Raw genomic sequence first — 20,345 nt, forward strand, 5'->3', positions numbered from 1 at the left:
GAGGGTGATGCCTGAATTTCTATACACTGACAGGTATAGAAACACTGTTTCTTGCCAGAGGGATGGGTGATAGATGAATAGAACCTTAGCCTGGGCTACAGAACACCTGGAAGAACACTGAAGTCACAGGGTGAACTCTAGACCATCTAAACTACCAGCAATGGCTTCAAAGGTGTTCTCTTGCTTAAACACAATTCTTACTACGTGCATTTTCAAAATAATAATATGAAACCAGCTCCTTGACTCTGAGAGATTTATGACAGCAAGATGGGATCTATCGATTTCAGAAATTTGGTGACATAAAGTTGTCTTTGAACTTTGACTTCCCTTACACAAAGGACTCATTTGCCTGGACTCTCACTTAGTCCAGAGAAAATGCTTCCTAAAGATGTTGAGGCATCAGTAACTGTTCGATTATTTGACATTTCCTTTATAAGCACCTCCAAAGATGCCAACTGATGGTATCTTGGCCAGGCAAGCTTAAGCGGCACATTGCTATAGATGAATGATCCAGTCAGTCTAGATGCAAGAAGCTTTTATCCTTGAGATAGGATCCAAGGTTGTTGACTGAACAGATCCATTTACTGTTAGAACACCTTCTCTTCCTTTCTTTGCTCATATTACAGGAGTTACTCTCCTTCACTTCATCTGACAAACTCTAAGCTTTTACACACTGGAACCTACTTAACAGTTCTGTGTCAGGGATAACACACATAAACCCCTTCCTGATTCACTCTGCATTTAAATTCTCCCACTGTGTGAAAACAGGAAAGTAGCTCCTACACGCTGCTTGAACTAACAGCTGTGACTTGTTAGACTGCTAGAAAGAAGAGATGAAAACTCTCTTCTTAGTAGGGGAGGCTATAAAATAAGAAAGCAGGGGTAGAAGGGAGAAGGAGGTACATTCCTCCCGTGGAAGGCAGGAAGAAATTAAAAAAAAACTATAAGCCAAGGAGGCTACCATGGTTTCCATACAGCTTTTTCTAGTCTCGCTTTATAAGAGAATTTCTCCTTTAAAAGATTAAATGAAAAGAAGCCATACTGGCCACACCTACATGATCTTTTAGGAGATGGTCTAGTCTTTTAAGTTTTAGTGGAAAGACTTGAAAGATTAAGTTCTCAAGCTAAGAACTGTGTCCCTTCTGGACCCCTTAGGGAAAGGCTTTCAACACCATACCCTATAACAGCATGTTTCTCAATGGCATAAAGGCAATTTCTGTGCCTTGGAACGACAAACATTGGGAATGGATCTGCCATATTGGGCAAGGTCCAAGGAGCCTAAAAATGTCACCAAATTTGATAACCTGACAAAAAATAATCTCTTCAAAATAAATTCCGTAAACCTACCTTTAAGATTTTAAAAAATAACTTACAGTTTTATAAATTTCTTTCTTACATAAGAAAGAGGTTTGTTCTGAATACCGATGTCTAGTGCAGCTACTTGAAAATGAAGTCCCTGATAAATACATTGGTTTCATTGCATTTAGTTTCTAAATTCAGTATCCTTCCCAGCAGCATTTATAAATAGGTACAACATTTACCTCTATGCAAATATTTGAAATATCATGGTAACTTATTTCAGATTTTTAAAAGTAGACTGAATATTTTATTAGCAGCTCAGCTACTTCAAGAACTTTGTAAAAGCTTAAAAATTGATAGAAGGTAATATTATTTTTTTCCATTAGAATCTCTCATATGTCTTTGTCTTTTAAATTCTTCCTTACACCTTGCATTTGGGCTGCATTTTTCTTTTCTGAAGGTAAAAAATCTCATTTGTCTTGAATTACCATGTGAACTACTTCACTTAATGCTTTCCTTTACTATTTGTCTGGTTTGGGGTTTTATCATTACAACCCCTTTTAAGGTAGGGAATGCTTTTATACTTTATCTCATATTTAATAGTAAAGAAGTATAAATACCAGTCATAATAATTTAATAACAACATAAGATGATAAATATTAATGTCTCAGCAAAATGTGTCTTAGAAACTGCTCTCTGCAAGGCAGCATGACGATGATTATAAATTTAAACTGTCCCATAATTTAAATGCATTCAAACTCTCAAATGCAGAAAAGCACAGAACAGTACTACACAGCAGTTCTGGAAGTGAGGAAGCATATCCTGCCTAGTTCAAACTTTAGAGGGAATGTAGTCAGTCAGCTGGAAACTAATCACAAAGCTGTAGTTCGCACTTCAATTCTTGAGAAAGACACTACCGATCTTTAATGAAATCAAACAACAAAGAACTTGGGTTTATACTTCATCAATAAAACAGTACTTTCTGAATCATAACTCTAGCATCAATATCATGCATCAGTTCAATCCTGGAACACAGAACTGAGAAGGACACTACAGGCAACCAACAGGGTCCACAAGAACATGCACACTTTCCTTTCCATCTTCCAGAAGTCACTCCCCACTACCCTTCAACAATACAAAGATCCTTTCATCACTCAAAACCTACAGTATCACAGAGAGAGATCAAGGAAACCTGTAATGCCTTAGGCCCCTGCAATGCCAGGGGATTTGTTATGTGAAATGAACTCAAGTGATCCTAAAAACTACAGGGAAAGGCACCCTCCACCCCCACCCCACACTCTCAATAAGATCCTTTCCAACTTGACCAGTAAAAAAATTTTCTTTGTGACCTGAAATCAGTGCACCAAATCTGAAATCGCATCAAAGCTGTGGCCAATCTCATCAGAGAAAGATGAGAGAATAAAAAACATTTCAAAAGTGAAATTACACTACCAAAAAGGAGAGAAGAAAACAATAAATTTTTTCTTCTCCTCTTCAGGCAATGAATGGAAACTCTGAAGAGTGTGATACATTAATTAAATGCAACAATTAAATACAATAATTACTACCAAAAGCTCATGATCCAGCAAGAGATGAAGCACCTCATTTACTGAGTGGGTCTGGGTTGGCCCAATCTTCTGTCCTTGCACATATCAGCCATAGAAACCCTTGGATCCCATACCAAAACATGTAATTGAGAAGACAGTCAGTTTGCTTTCATGGACATGCCTAGTATCTACAGGACAGAAACCACACCAGTACTTAGCCTTTCCTTTTATCTGTGCTGTTGTATCTCATTACCAACTTTTCTGGCTTCACACTCTTCCACTTACTAGTTTTACAGCAAACAAAACATGAGGCACCAAACACTTCCTGAGATAGCCGTACACAGAAAGCAAATCTTCCTTTAGCGCTCTTATAAAGAATGACAGCAAACCAAATGCACAGAGCCTCATTTCACAAGCTTTACTTTCCAACTTCATGACCATCCCTAGCCTCCCCTTAATTTATCAAGCTTCACCTTGTAAGCCATTCAGATTCCTTGCACCCATTACTCTGTCTGGAAGACAGTTCCAGAAGTTCACTTCTCTGATGGCTAGAGAACTTCTTTTAACTTCCTGTCTAAATGTATTATTGATTAATTCATAACCATTTGATCTTATCTTTTAACTTTAATTGTTCTTCTCCCTACTTGCTATTTACCACCAAATGTATTTCTAGAAAGTAATCATATCCTCTTTGAATCTTCATCTTGGTCAGCCAAACCAAGCCACGTTCCTTTAACCTCCTCTCAAAAGACTTTTTTACCATTCCATTAATGGTCCTTGGAGACCTTTTCTGTGTTTGTTCCAGTTTAAATTCACCTTTTTCCCAATACAGATGGTCAGACTGATACCAGTAATCCAGATGAGATCTTAACAGTATTTTGTCCTAATCGTATCAATATTTCCAAATACCCACAGAAAATGTGTTTTTGACATTTACAGCAGCCTTCTTCATGGCTGAGAAATACTACTAGTGCATTTATCTTAATAAACACAGAGGTCTAACTTCCCGCATCCCTGCTGACCATCGAGCCTCCAGCTCACAGCAGAAGGTCCCTAAAGGCATGACTTTGCAGCATTAAATTTTTTCTCATTTTGATGATTCCTATTGACAGTCATCTCATTCTTCCTATCTTATAGGCAGATTCTCCTTAATATTAGTCATACCTCCTAACTCTGTTATCTGCAAATTTCATGAGCACAAACTGGGTTTTGCACTAAGGTCACTAATGTGAAATATTAAACAGAATCAGTCCCAAGATGAAGCTTTGAAAAATACCATAAATAAACTCCCCACCAATCTCTCTTTCAAAATACCCTACTATAAGTCCTTAGCCAGTTTTTAATTCCAATTCCTGTCCTCTCCTGCTTAAATAATTATTTCCATGAACACTTATTCAAATTTTTGCTTAAATCCACTGTATTAGGTCCACTGCATTGCTCTTTTTAAAGAAATCCCTTATCTTATCAAAGAAAGATGAGGTTTGTCTGACATGATCTACTTTTGATAAAACCATCTCACATTTTATCCCATTTTCCATTTATTGCCATTTACATGATCTTGATTACACCTTCCTTTTAAACTTTTTCTAAGACACAACATCAAGGTCAAAACAACAATCCTGTAGCTTTTCCCTCTCTTTTTAAAAACAAACATTTTTTGATACTTACCAATCACATGGTACCATCCCAGAATTGAAATATTAATTAAAAATCCTTGCTAGTGGAGTTGCAATTTCATGTGCCAGTTCTTTCTGGCACATAATACAGGTTTCCTGTTTTCTCAGGGTAAGAAGTCTGTATTTTCTATATTATTCCACACTGGTGATAGTCATTTCTATTACCCTATCATTATTCTCATTGGGTATACTATCCTTGTCCTTTGAATGGTGTTATCCTTATTCTCCATCTAATTCTCAAATCATGAAGACCACACTTCTTCCTTATAAAACCTCTTTTCATATTTAAATACATTAGGTCCCCAAACTAACAGAAGTACATGTCTTATATTAGTGCTATGCTTAATGTCATATGAGAAATGGACTACATAGTATACAACAGTATGAAGGAAACTCCATGAACATTGGTTGGCTCAGTGATATTTGAAGAATATCACTGAAATCAAGAAAACATTCACAACAAGGTATAATTCCCACCGGTACTTCCTACTGGAGGCACCAAGGTTGTCGTAATTTTTCCCTTTAGTGTGAAGAAAAAGCTATTAGATTGATTTCATTCCTTATTTCATGAAAGGATGTTGAGAAGAAAGGTGTTGCAAAGGGAAATGAAGAACAGCTAAGTTTTATGCAATGAAATTTTATCCAACAAAAAAGTGTATACTTTGTAAAATGCAAATTTATAGTCTGTAAACAGAAGAACATACAGATTCACTGGCTTTCTATATTTGCTTCTTATTATTCTGTATTGCTTTCTTTTTACTATTACTATTCCATGAGAGAAGCCCATTTAAGTTCTTCCTGAGGTAGCATATGGCAGAAAAAGCCATTATATGCAGCTGAGAACAAGGAGCAATCACTAAAATTAAGTTCTTTTTATTCAGAGAGTTACGACATTTCCTCTATCTGCCTTTTCAGCCCACAGAAATGTGAAATAAAATATAGAGTTCTCACAGTTCTTCACTTATAGTTTTCAATCATCCCTGAGACTGGAGAACCATGTACAAAATTTACAGACACGCCATCTCTTTCTTTTAATTCCAGCATCTCCAGACTCCCGTCAAGATCTGCTCAGCCAACCTAGTAGGCTTGGACAAACAAGGTAACTGATCAATCTGGCAATTAGTTAAACATAATGGCCTTTAAGATTTGTCCCAAGTTAATCTACAACAGGACAAAGTAAATGAAGAATTGGGTCTAAATAATTCTTTTGAAAGCAGAAACAATCCCTAAAAGAGGTATTTTTCTTCCACAATATTTTTAAAGCACTCTATAGCCTTCCCAGAGAGATCTGTCTTTAGGATACTCTTTTCCTATTTGACTGCCTTGGCCTCTTTCTTATTCCTCTTCGATCTCACTGCTCCCATTAAAGGATCACAGATGTTGCAGAGACAAGCATTCACAAGCTGGTAAATGCCAGCAGTAGTTTTGTTCATGCATATTCATTAGAATAAGTTTATAATTGCATGATCATATAATATTTCCATGGTGCTATTCCACTGCTCTACCCAGACAGTGCCTTTTACCCTCTTTTGTACCTTATCCATTTTCTACATGACTTCCAACATCTAAGAACATGTAATTGGACTATTTCATAATGCACAGATAAAATAGTTTGGAGTCAAGTTTGCCCAGGAAGCCTACATTCTGTTATTCCCTTCTCTGAATGCACGACTTAGAACTTTAAAATTATTTTGAGATATTTTGTAAGTAAAATACATTTTTTTCCTATAAATTCATAGGTCAGAAAATACTTTAAAATCCTTTAGTTGGATCTCTGGCATATCACAGTCTATTAAATTTCACTCTATATTAAGGCTACTAACTTATTTTTCACTAATGTATATTAAAAAACCCAATCCTGTTTTGATTTGAATGTTATTCATATTTCTTTAGAGAAACTTTCAAACCTTCATCTTAGGAGATGAAGAATGTCCATCTTCCTCTGTAGCTTATTCCATCACTGTTAAAAAATTTGAGTTTTGTTTCTAATGTGAATTTATCTGGATTCAGGTCCCAGGACAAAAGGATGCTATTGTACTATGCCTATCTCCCCTAAAATGAAGAGCCCTCTAGAATGTGGGATTTTCTCCACAGGAAAGTATTTATACATTGTAATCAAATAACTTGTGAATAATTTCTCTCTCTGTTTTTTTTTTTTTCTTTTAAATGAACTAAGCAGACTGGGCTCTTCAGTTTTCAAACTACAAAGCAATTCTCCGGAATTATTTCTGTGGCTCTCTGTCCACTCAAAGTGCTCACTGTTCTTTTTAAACTGCAAACCCCAGAAACTTATTCAGGATTCCAGTGCCAATTCTATATTCAAAATTTAAATGACCTCTCAAGTGGTCCATTTCCTATTCAAATGACCTATTTTTGCCAAATCATTACATAGGGAACCCATGTTGAGTCATTTGTCCACTGTGACCTTGAGATCTTTTCAGAATCACTGTTTTCCAGGAAGCAACTCCTCTTCCTATAGACCAACAGACAATATGTTTTCTGTCCCTAAATATATGACCTTGCTTTTGGCAGTGTTAAAATATAACTTTCTTTGAATGGGCATAACTTAATCAAACAGTCCAAGTGGTCCCATAAGACTGCCCTGGCTTCATTCGGTATTTATTATTTCTCCCATTTTTATATTATCCACAAATTTTACCAAATACATTTAGTACCATTTATTTTTTAAAATAATGGAGAAAATACTGAATAGCATTAGACTTCCATTAGCCTACTGAGAGAATTAGTATCAATCCCTGTGCAAGGTAAACTCCATTCATGACAACTCCCTATTGACAACTACTTTTTTGTGTTCCAAGGTCTTCAACCAGACCAACATGTGCCTTGTTGACACTGTGTAGGGTTCATTCTTGAATTAGAATTTTTTTTAGCACCAATTCAACTGCCTTATAAGAATCTGTGTATATCGGTTCTATAAGTTAGTAAACATATAAATGTCAATCAGACTTCTTTGACTAGACTGATTTTCTGTAAATCTACTTTGACCGTGATTCGCTATATTTCCATTCTTTAATACTTTTTAAAAATAAATCCTTAATAACTTTCCATTATATTGGCATGGTTTGATGCCAGACTAGCAGATCTGTAATTACTTGGGTCAGTCTGCTTACCTTCTAGAATGTTAGCACAACCTTATTACTCTTCCAGTTTCGTGGAATAAATAATTAATTAAGTGGGAATACAAATTCCATCATATGGACCTATGTTGATCTCTATAATAGTAGGGTTCTAATCTTTAAATTCATAGTACAAGTCACTGTCAAGAGTCAGACTGCACTAACAAAATCACTGGTAATAATGGTAAACTGCAATATAGGTCAGAGGGTAGAGGGTAGGTGTAGAGGGGATGCACTTTGCTAGTAGATTTCAGATATATTTTATGATAACAAAAGAACACTGAGACTCAGGTTTAATTACACGTTCTGTTAATTAAAGAATTTCTTTTCCTCCCTTTTTGTTTACCCATCCTAGCGTGTGCTGCTCCTCACGTCTTGATAAATATTGTACCCCTATCTGACCCATGACTATCCTTTCCTACTCATTCCTTTGTATGCCATGTAGCTTGCTTTCTCTCTCCTCCATTCCCCCTCTTAGCAAGAAGAAGCAGCTTTAAGTTACAAGGAAAAAGGGCTTACCGGTTTCCTCTCTGGTGCCATGGCACTCCAGAAGAATGATGTCTAGAAAAGTCATGGTCCATGCTAATCTTTTCAGAGAGTTTTTGGAAACTGACCATTTTTACTCCCTTTAGAAAGGAGACCCATCAGGGGGAAGGAAGATCAGTAGAGACAGAGAATGCTCAGTGGATTTGGTGGCCAGATTCTGACAAGCCATTCCAGAATATTTAAAACCAGTGATTTTCAGAGATTAACAGTTCAACCAAATTCATCTGAATCACCATAGAGGCATACTGAGCTTGCTGAAGAGAACTGTATATATTTTGCAAAACTGACATCTTTCAGAATTTATCTATCCACTGTGATTCTACTCCCAAATTTTACTACTCTGACATAAATTGTGACATAACTTCTTCCTATGTATGTCATGTACAAAGCCTATAAATGTTAAAAGAAGGAAGAAAAGTAGGCTTAGAGCCTACTTGCCACATTTCTGCTACTTTTTCCTAATTTAGACCAAAATCTGGCAATTGTATAAATAATCAGTGATGCTAGCTAAATAACATTGCTAATTGTAAAAACCCCAACAACAATCAAAGAACATCTTTTCTCCCTGTGTGGTTCTAGCTGTTAATTAGTTGTGCCATTTTTTCACTGTGACCGTGACAGTAGACTCGTCTGTCCATAATCTTTCTATCCCTCAAAAACACAATGTAATAGCTTTTGTAAATGCAGCATCTCTGTAAAACAAAACCAGTAAAGTCTGTAATGTTTTGACCACAGCTCACTTTGGCCTCAACACAAATTGGAATGCCTGTGTTATTTCTGATGAAAGTACAGAGACCTTTTAGATCTGGTTTCCTTTGACAAAAAGGTGACATAATACTACTTGGATGGTGTAAAATTGACTTACTGGTGTGTTTATGTCACTTTATGCAATGCAAGCCATCATCTTACTGTAAATTAAAATCAGGTCAACAATTTTGCACGGAGTTCCTCCAAATGCTGTTGGGAAGGTGCAGCATCAATCCTCTTCTTTTAATCAAGCAAACATGAGACTGATGGTTGCAGGAGAGTATTTGAACTCCCAAAATGTGCCATATGAGGGTGTCAGATGTTACATTATTTCACAATTATATTTTCGATGTATATTGAACACCTACCATACAAATGTTTAAAGAGATTTTTAATGTAAATAGCTTTATTCTCTTTATTTCCATCATTAGAACAAATGAAAAGATCCCTTTTATGCTTTTCTTTTGAACTAGTAGGCAACATCTATACCAACCCGGACACAATATTCTTTGCTTTTCTTTTCAGACACAAAATCGATAGCATTAAGTAAGAACTCATTTTTCTCTATGGATACTTGTATCCATTATTGGATCGTTTCTCATGTGCAACGAACCATCTGCTTTAACGTCAAAGTTGATTCCTTTAGTTGTTCCTTTAATTTTTTTCTTCTGTCTCTTCACTTGCAGTATCTAATATGAAACCACAAATTTAAATCTGTCTGAATGAGAGTATTCAGGGCAAAGTGCTTCAATCACTTTTAAATTGCTCATTTTGTGCTACACTGAAGGTGATGTTTTTAGAAGAAAAGAAGGTTGCAACTTTCTATCAAGTTCAAGCCTTTGCCTTCATTTCTTTCTTTTCTTCCTTTTTTTTTAAGGTGCAGTCGCCAATTGATCTGTCATATTGTGGTTTTCAAAGATGAACTGAGAATGCTCTGAAAGAAGGTTGCTGTTGAAGAGCTGCTGGAAGACCTAGAGCAGGGAATTACATTTTCATTGTGGCTAACTTTCAATGACACTGAAGATGTCTCACTTGGAAGATCATCAAACCCATGTTTTCTCTTCCACTTCAACAGACAAAGCTTCATTCATTTGATGTGGAGACTCTGAAGAAACTAATTTTCTTTTTGAAATAAGTGTGAATTCTTTTTATCTTGTGATTTAACAACTCTTGACAATGCTTACATTTCACTTCAGAAAAATTAGATGTTTTCATAACTTCAGTCTTTCCAATCATTTTTTCCCACTAAATCTTTTAGTATTCCTTTTCTCAACCCAGGTTAATATACATGGAAGTTTAGTAATAACTACTTATAAATAACCTATTTGTTGTATTAATAAAAAGCTTTCCCATTTACTAAAATTACCATAAAAATAACCACTTCTTGAATTTAACACTGTAAAGAATGAAAATAAGATGTGCTAATCATGTTCTACAATGATTTATCTTCCATTAATTTCTAGCAGATCAAATCCATCCTTGATTACATGATACCTATTTTCTCCTTCACAATATCTAACATATACCTCCATCCCTGTTCTCCCATGACTAAGAATATCATGCATTCCCTGTAAGGCTTCCAGATCTGTAACTATGCCAATGCTTAGTACAAAGAAAAAGTATTTTATAGTTTTATAATACGTATTTGACAAAGATTTCATGTACAAAAAGGGAGACAGGAATAAAAGTGAAACGACACCTAACTTCTGGAAAAGTAGGATTTGGGGAGTTTGGAGTTTCTTTTCTAGAAAATAATCCTGATTTTTTCAAGTCGCTGGAGGTCTGGAACTAGTTTTCTATTAAACAGCTCAACATACACTGTGTTGTGACTTCCACCATGTTACTGGGCTATAAGAATAATGCTCCAAGTTCTCATTTTGTAAGTAGAGCGGTGCTAAGGCCTTGTGATCTCCTTTGGTGAGAAGATGCTTTATACAGAAATTGCAATTTCTACCTCAACTACAGATATGACTTTCAGAAGTTTCTTAGGTGGAGCCAAAGATTTCTTACTAAATTAGAAGCCAGTTTGAAGCTCCCAATGCAGTATTTTAAAAAGCTTGTGGAGGAAAAACATGGGAAAAGGGAAAATGAAGACAGATTACAGCCAATGGTGACTTTTACAGTGAAAACATGGAAGTTATTTTTGGTTTAAATATCTACTGCATATAAGTCTAATGGTTTCTGCCCCCAACTGTACATGGTACTTAACAGATACAGAGAAAATCCTCCCAACATTTGTATTATACTAATCGGAATACCTGTTTCCTTTATACAAAATTTTATTGAAGTGAATATTGGTGAAAAGTACTTGGTTGCCATCACTGTTGTTTGAAGAGTTTGACATATACACAAGACCGGGGCAGTCAAGGTTGGAGAAGGGCAAACTTCTGACATAAGATGCCACTGGAAAGGACTTTGAAAGCTCATCTCATCTATCTACTGTCCTAATGCAGGACAGAAATATGAGTAACATTTTGGAGCACAGGTAGTCTGAACATAAAGAACTCCAGTAACAGAGATTTGACGTCATCTCTTCACAGCATATGCCAGTGCTTCATTATTCCTACTTATTCCACCCAATATCTAATCTGAATTTCTCCAGCTGCAGTTTAAACCTCTTATTTCTTGTCCTATCCATGCTGAACATGGAGAAAAATGATTTCCTTTCTTTCTGGGGTGGCCCAGAAGACGTATCTGAAGACATGTTTCACCTCAGACTTTTTTTCCTATAGACTAAACACCACCAGTTCTTCAAACTTTCCTCATAAATCATGATCACTCTCATTGTTCTCCTTTGGACTCACTCCAGTTAACCCACCCCCTTTGTGAAGTGTAATGCTAAATGCTAACTACGACAATCTCGGTGAGACCTTACTGATGCTGAGTACCATAATTTCCTATATCTTACAGGCTACATTTCTGTTTTTGCATCCAAGGGAGACCTACTCTATCCCCCAGATCCTTTTCTAGAGGACTAGCCAGTTATTTCCTATTCCAAGCTGTTAAAGCTGCTTAATCCCACCTAAATGTGAAACTTCTCATTTCTCCATACTGAACTGCATCCAATTTTCCAGATTGCTTCTCCAACTGGCCAAGACCATTTTGAATTTGAATTCTGTCCTCCAACTTGCTGTGGCCAGCCTTCTGCCATCTGTAAATGGAATAAACATACTCTGTATTCCATCCCCCAGCCACTACTGAAAAATACCAAATAGTACGAGACACAGAGAGATGCTTGTTCAACCCAGTTGATACATCCTTCCAGTTTGACAGTGCTGATTACTTTTGCTATTTTGCTACTACTACTATTGCAAATTACTGTCTGAGTACGCTTCCCAAATAATTCTGCCCTGATCTTACCATCATGCTGTTCATATAAAGTTTTCCTGCTTTGCTTATAAAAATGTAGTATATATGTATGACACGTAAAGATGGTCAGAAACCCTGCTGAAGTCAAGATACACAACATATATTATTGCTCTTCTGTTCACAGCCCTACTAGCCCAAAGCAGAAGGAAAACAGATTGGTTTGACATGGGCTGCTCTCAACAGATCCATTCTGCCTGATAGCCATTTCTTTGCTGTCTTCCAGATGTTTACATATAACTCATTTGATTATTTGTTCATTACTTGTTCTAGTATTTTTTTTTAGGAATTGAACTTAAATTGACTGATGTAAAATTCCCTGGCTTCTTCCTTTTTACCCTTTAAGCACTACATTTGTCCTTTTTCAATCTCTTAGAGCCTTAGCAAGCATCTCCAGGTTATCAGAGATGCCTGCTGACAGCTTTAAATAGTTTTGGACAGCGCTCTAAATAAGCTAGAGTCCATTTTATTAGGCTGTAAGATCATGCGCCTTTGTTTTTCATAATAATTGTATTAGCCACATGATTACAGTAGACTTCTTCAGTGAATACTGAAACAAAAAAGGCATTAAATGTTTTGGCGTAAGACATCTTACATTACTAGTTTTCTCTCTCAACTGAGTATTGAATAGTTTCTCAGTCTTTCTCTTATTCCTTACAGAATTCAAGTAGAAACTCAATAGTCATAAACTGCAATGTTCTTTATAAAAATATGTTTTTTAAGCCAGTCACTTATAAGAGGTTTCTTGTTCCTCTTAATTATAACTTCTTCTGTGCCTTGTTCTTTTTTACTTCTGTCCCCACATACTTATGCATTCCTTTATACTAATCCTAGTAATCTCACATAATTTTCATTTCCTGTATGATTCTTTCACGTGTTTGAGGTCAATGTATATGATTTAACCAGATGATTTCTTGGTATATACTCGCTATTCTTTCCTTGCATTGGGATCATTAAATTCTGAATAGCATGTTTTTCATCAGGAAGTGCTTAATTCCTTTATTCCTTTAAACTTCTCTTCCATGACATGTGATCTCCCGGTATCCTGAGTTTGTTGAATTCTGCTTTCTTGAAATCCTCTCTTTCTATTTTGCTGTTCTCCCTCCTTTCCTTCAAAAGAATCATGGATACTTTCATTTCATGTTCACACAAGTTCTCTTCCACTCATGTTCTCACCCACATCCTATTTAGCACAAGGCTGCTGTAGACTGTATTCTAACCTCTCTAGTTGCTTCCTCTACGTTCTGTACCAAGGTTGTCACAAAAAAAAAAAAAAAAAAAAAAAAAAAAAAAGGTCTCTCTCTGTAAGCTGTTACATTCCTTTCCAGCTGAAACCTACGTAAACTTTTTTGCCTGTTTTTATGAAGTTCTATGCCTTAGAGGATTTGGCTAGTTTCTCAAAGAAAACAAAACCCCCCCAAAACAGCGCCGCCCCCACAAAAGAGCCAAAACTGAACTGAAGCCTTATGCAGCAGATATTTCTGGTTTGGGATTTCAACAGAAATCTCCCTGATCTCATAACAGGTGTATGTATCCTCTTTCTGGACAAGCCACCATGTGTGCCCTTATATTTTAGTCATATGAGCCATTCTATGCCATTTGAGTTGGAGTTTTGTATTAAGAATTCCAGCTTTTCTGTTCCTCTTCATATACCTGATTTCTGTTTTTGAAGAGACATTTCTAGATGTGAAAGGACAGCAGATAATCTGGGCTTCAGATTGCCTGCTTAGTCTACCATCAAGGGAGAAATTTAATACTCATTTTCATGGAACTGTTTATATCAATATTTTTCAATGAAAAAACAAAACTTTTCCTGATGTGCATTCACCACTAGGGTGTTTTTCTGGTGACCCTCAGTCTGAGATGTGGTTTTTGCTGCTATATACTATGAGAGGAAGGAACGGCACCTATAGTCCAGATTTAGTAGCATTTGCTGTTTACAGAAGATAAACAGGAGGAACATTTGGCTTTAAAACTGGAAAATAAGTTAGAAATCTCAAGTGATTTTCTCACCCTGCTACTTATGCGGGTATTGTGTTTACTAAGAAGAATATGTACTTTTCATGTGCTTTAAATAAAGTACAGCTATAATCCTAATGAAGACAAGAGAGTTATAACATGAATCCACATTAACTGCTTGAAGTAAACTCTAAGATTAAGACCTTTTTTTCTGGTGATGACACTACCCTGGTGTGTGACCTTTGGCAACTCGTTTATAATTTTTGCTTCCCCAGCTGTAAAGTGACTATGACAATAGTTATTAAATTCGTAAGTGGGGTGTTTGTCTTAAAGAATATTTATAAACACATAAAGTTCCCCAGATGATAAGTGCTACAGAAAGCAAAGGATTTTTATTAATAATGCCCGCTTGGAATGATGCTTATATCTTAGTGATAACTTTATCCCTAAAATAACTAGAAGAAGATTTAAAAGCTTACAGAAAATGTTGAAATGAGGCAAATTTTCTCTCCTCTCTGTAAAGCATCTTGCTGCACTGAGAGCTCCAGCACACATCTGTCATCTGGAGGCCAAGCAGGCCTTCCACGATTCCAGGAAATCAATTCCAAAGATTGTAGATTGTCAGTTGCTTGTACACTGGAGGCCGTCCAGGCAGCAGATTAAATTGTATGAGAAAATTGTAGCAGGCTCTAGACTGCACGTAATGGAGACCCCCAATGACCTTTCTGAGGACTTGGGAAACATGCATTGAAATTACCAACAGGCCCTTTTGTAGCACCAAAACTGCATACTGAACTTCTCTTACTCGTCACACAGGGTCATTCACAATTGAGCTATTTCTGAAAATGTAATCACCATCCTCTCTTCTTGTAGAAAATGTATAGGGATACCAGAGCTGCATTATTTTTATGACAAAAAAAAAAAAAAGAAAAGTTGGCACTTGTGAAAGCCTCAGTCTTTAGCAGCATTTAATGGGGCTACTGTTCCTGAATCTTTCACCCCTGAGAGATTTCAGCAGAATACCCAAAACACTGGCCAAAATGATTGCCGATGCAGAAGGCTGATTTAGATGTGTAACAGTTTCAGTTTTGTTGTTTTATTCAGACTCTGTTGATTACCCCCTGGTTTGTGGTTTAATTGTTTCTAGAGTACCCTTGACATGGCCAGAGTTCAAACTGCTAATGTGACCCTTTCAGTGCTGCTCACTTGGGGGTTCAGGCTAGACTGTGTAACTCTCCTTGTCATGCTACATATACACAAAGAACCTAATCCCTTTTGAAAATAAAGTTTTGCTATACCAGTGAAGGATGAGCTACATGAAATTCTGTTCATTACTTCTGATCAACCTATGGTTCAAAAATTGGGGAGTTACGCCTCTGACTTCTACTTTCCCATTTATCAGTGACAAGGGAGGCTGGTCATTTTATCTCACTCCTTAATAGTATTCTTACTCTTTAGGAAAGTTGCATGGCTTAATGTATATTTGTTTTTGGTTTTGTTTTTATTTAAATCTATTAGAAAAGATTTACAGGGCATTTTAAGCAGATGGAATTAGTACATTTGTTGGTTTGGAGGAGGATTGTGTTTTTTTGAATAGCCCCCTTACCTTTGCTATGACAGATAAACATGTCTTTTTCCTTTGCTAGAAGATCATATGGAATCATATCCCAAGCTGCCTGTAACTTAGAGTTTTGTATTTATCTCCAAAGCAGCTTTTAGGGCATCAGACTAAGCAAGTTCTTAGTCTGACAGCAAGGCTCTACAACCTCTATCAGGCACATGATCAAAGAGGGAAATGGTGAACAGGAACTGCCCTTACCATTCTCAAGTTTTTTGACTCTGCCACAGACTTCCTATATGACCTTGACCAAGTTTTTAAATCTATTTCCTAATTCCCCATGTGCTATTCTGGGGTAATAATTCCCCATGTCAGAAGCGTCTGAGTATAAATTGCTAAATGTCTGTTATGCTGACTTCTAAGTAATATACTCTCTCGAAGAAAATTAGCTTTCTGCTAAAGGAGCAATTGCTCTGTTGACGATAAACTAACCTTGTTTATATTTTTAACTTTGCTTTATCAGAGATCTTGGTCTGATTCATCTCTAAGTTGTACCTTATACATTCATTTACACACCAGTATTTTTCTGCCACTTATATTTTTATATTTTTACACACATTTTGATCTGCTACAGATTACTACTTTTGGTGCTAGGCACTGTAGAATTAGACCTCCTATGTTCTGGGAAGGAAAGATGGGGAGAAAGGTATGGAGCAGCAATCCTTGCACACACACAAAAAGAAAATCTATGAGCTGAATGAATGAAGAATGGAATGAAAGGCATATGAATATGAAGAGGAGACTTTCAAAGACTGTTTTAGCCACAGGCCTTTTCATGTCAAATATCTGGTGCATCCAAGCTGTAAAAAGCAAAGCAGGAATTTCTAGGATTGATTTCACCCCTTTGACTCATCCCCTTCCTTTGCCCATTTGCTCTCGTAAGATAGGTCCAGAGTCTGCAACAGGAAACCAAGCAAAAACAATACAAGAAAAACGCATTTTAATTTTAGCCACACAGCTGCCTCTGGGTTCTTTAAATACACTCCCCTCTAAGTGCTTCCATGCACCAAGCTATCCAAGCGCTCTAGACAGGCTGAGTCTCAAGTGCAAACTCATTCCACAACTAATCTCTCTCTGGCATTGTTACAGCAATCAAACCAAGCTGGTCAAATGCCCAGTTGGGGCAAACTGGGTCCTTATCAAAGTGCCCTCTGTTATGTGGCTTGAAGTGATGAGCTACAGTCTCCAAGTTCTTTGGGCAGGGACAAGTTTTCGGATAGGGATTAAAAACAACCTCTTTTTTCCTTATCCTCTCCCTCTGCACATTAATACACAGCGTAAGAAACCAAAAATATCTTTTGAAGTCGTGCCTGTGAGTAACACTGTGCCCTAGTATAATGTGACAGGTGACCTATTCTCCTTGTGCCAGGCTGCATGTAGCCTTGCTGTCTGGAAAACTATCTGGGGAATTTAAGGACTACCAGGAGAAAAATGGGAAATCTAAAAGCTCAGTCACATACTCAGTTCTTCATCTTGGGTTGTTTTTTCCCTTTGGCTTTTGAAGGTGAAACATAAACCACCTCTGAATTCCAGAGGTTTTTTACTGCCATCATGTGGAGAATTTCCTAAAAAAATGAAAAATTGTGTTCCCTGACTGGATATGATTTTTCCTGCCCTCGTCAAAACTGAAAAAATCTAATTCAGTCGTACATCTACACAGGGCTAGTCCTGGAGCCACAAATGCCATAAACATCTGCTAAATGTTCTACCATCCTTAGTGTATTTTGCTTTTGCCCTACTGAAGCAGTGTATTTGTCGGCATAGCAGAGCTGGTCAAGAGTATGACAGCCTGGGCATGCTTGCCATTTCTGATATTCCATTACAGGTTTCTTTCTCTGGTCTGCAGGAATGCACAAACATTTAGTATCAATGCTATTTCTTTCCATGCAGCAACGATACAACAGAAAACAGTATTACAGCAGGGTATCACAAATCCAATTATATAAATTATCTTAGGATCAGAGATACATTTTTCAGGCATTACTGTTCCCACTATGCAATCCTCCATTTTATCTGACCACCATAACAATAGCACTTGAGGCATTTGATAGAAATATTAAAACTGTTCCAGAAGGTTGGAAATTTAGAGGGCTATATTAATTTTAATAAAAGAAAGAGAGTATTTCTACCTTCCAGGAAATTCCAAGATTTCAAAAGTTTTGACCAAAACCAATAACTATATTTCAATTCAAAAAAAGCAAAATGGAAGATCACCAAATTTGATTTCTATTTTATTTCTTTTTAGTTTTGTATTGTACTGATAAACATTGTATTTACTACTGTAAAAGTCAAAATAAAATATTTAGGTAATATTTCAGTGAACTTTTCAGCAATATTGACACATTTTCCTTAAAGGTTTACTTTTGTTAAATCAATACAATCTGTAAGACAATTACTGTCAGAACATTTCCAAGAAGCTCTGTTTATTTTCTCAAAGACATGCAAAGAAGTGGCCCCATTTTCAAGAGTGGTGAGGCCCCAGTAGCTCCTCCTGAATTCAGCACAACAGAAATCAGCCTTGCATTTGAGTTAGGAATCCAGTTGGTATCTTCTGTCCATTCTGTTATCTCACTTGAAATGATAACTGGTTTTTAGTTTCTCCCTGACCAGAGGCTTGCAAACATAGTAATTATGGACCTCAGCAAGGTCAATAAATGACTCCAGAACAAAAGCATGTTCTCATTGATACTGACATCCTCCTGTACAAGACCTCTTCAGAAGAGCTGCTACACTTCATAAGTTTAGAAAGTTGGTCTGAAGACCTGTGAAGTACTATCATCAAGGCACTGCCCCCTTCTAGTCTTATAAAAATCTGTTCAGATTTGGCTACACTATGCATACGGCACTGGAAAATTCAGCACTTAGCAGCTTTTTCTTGATCTGCTCCTATAAGCCCTCACAATTCCTGTAGCTTTGGACACAAATTGTTCCGTGTTTCGCTATGATAGTCTGTGCAGTGTGGATTTCTAAGTTAAAGGTAAAATGGATCCCGCTACTGTCCCCTAGCATAGGGGAACATAATTTGCCCTGTGAACCAAGAGCCAGTTCTATATTTGTCTTTTAAATGGCTCTAGTAATTCTGAACGTTTCACAATCGTATTATTAAGCAAAGCCTCAACCACTACTAAGCGAACCCACATGCAACAGATGAATTCAGACATCTAACATAACAAGCCTACAGGGAAAGCAACTGAGTCACAGTGGCATCTGAGCTTCTCGGAAAGCCTACGTCCACTCTATATCCTTGGCTCATCTATCTGTACTATGAGGCACAGCATATGGCTATATCAATGTTACTGCATCATATGATCTCTCTACTGACTAGTCCGTAGAAAATTTAATCCTTCTATGTGTAACTAATATGGCTAGTCTTTAATCCTCTGCTACAGAGCAGAGGTCTGTGCTGAAGGTTCAAGGTTCAAATTGTCTTCTGCATTAGGTACATTTGTTATCCTTGCACATAAAGTAATGATTCTTGCCTTTTCATTTACTTGTAAAAATGTAAAAATGACAATTTTTAAATGTAAAAATTTAAAAAAAATTCCTTGTAAAAAGGAAATAACAGGCCAAAATCCTTATCAAAATAATATTCTCAAATATAGTCATGTCAAATATAGTTCCCATAAATTAGGAAAATACAGATTTGAGATCACCAGTGCAGCCTTAATTCTGCTACATCATGCATTTATGTTACCAGGCTACCTTTAATTACCTACTGACATCTTAAGTTTTTTCCACCAAACAAGGTGTCATTCAGTCGACTGGGTAAATCGTATTGGGAATAAATCACATAGAGAATTAGGCTGGTTTTTGTAGTATCCCCATCTCATATTTGTTGCCCTTGGTACATAAATAAAATTGTTTTAAAGTAATATTTGGGACTACTTATTGTAATTTTATGTAAATTAAAGTCTTTTTCATCCTGAAAAAAGTCCACGGGCAGTCCTTGATTGGACCAAGTTTTGACCTTCCCTATATACTGTAACTCAAAGAGACACACGACACCCAGTGGTTATTAGAAATAACGCAGGAACGCAGAAGCCATGTAGAAGGTGAAGATACCACCATTCTCAGGTACACAAAATTAAGATGCAAACAGAAAAATGAAGACACTGGACGTATCCGTATTAAGGAGTCAGCAGAGATGGTCTTAACAGACACAACACTTGTGACACAAAAAAAGTCCCAAAGCAACCACCAACATCTGAAATACAAAACCAAATAATTTTTGATCACCACGAAAACATGACATCTATCCTACTTTGGAGTAAACAGTAGCTCTTTCATGACAACAATGTAAATCCTGTAGATTTCTCCATCAGAAAAGAACATCATGATGAGATTTCCCTGACAGCATTGCACTGATTAAGCAAAGCCATCCTTCTATGCCCTGTAGCTTTCCACATACCAGAGGCTATACTGAAGACAGACAGAGAAGATGATGACTGCG

This window comes from Ciconia boyciana, chromosome 6 (assembly GCF_034638445.1).
Source record: "Ciconia boyciana chromosome 6, ASM3463844v1, whole genome shotgun sequence".
NCBI lineage: Eukaryota > Metazoa > Chordata > Aves > Ciconiiformes > Ciconiidae > Ciconia > Ciconia boyciana.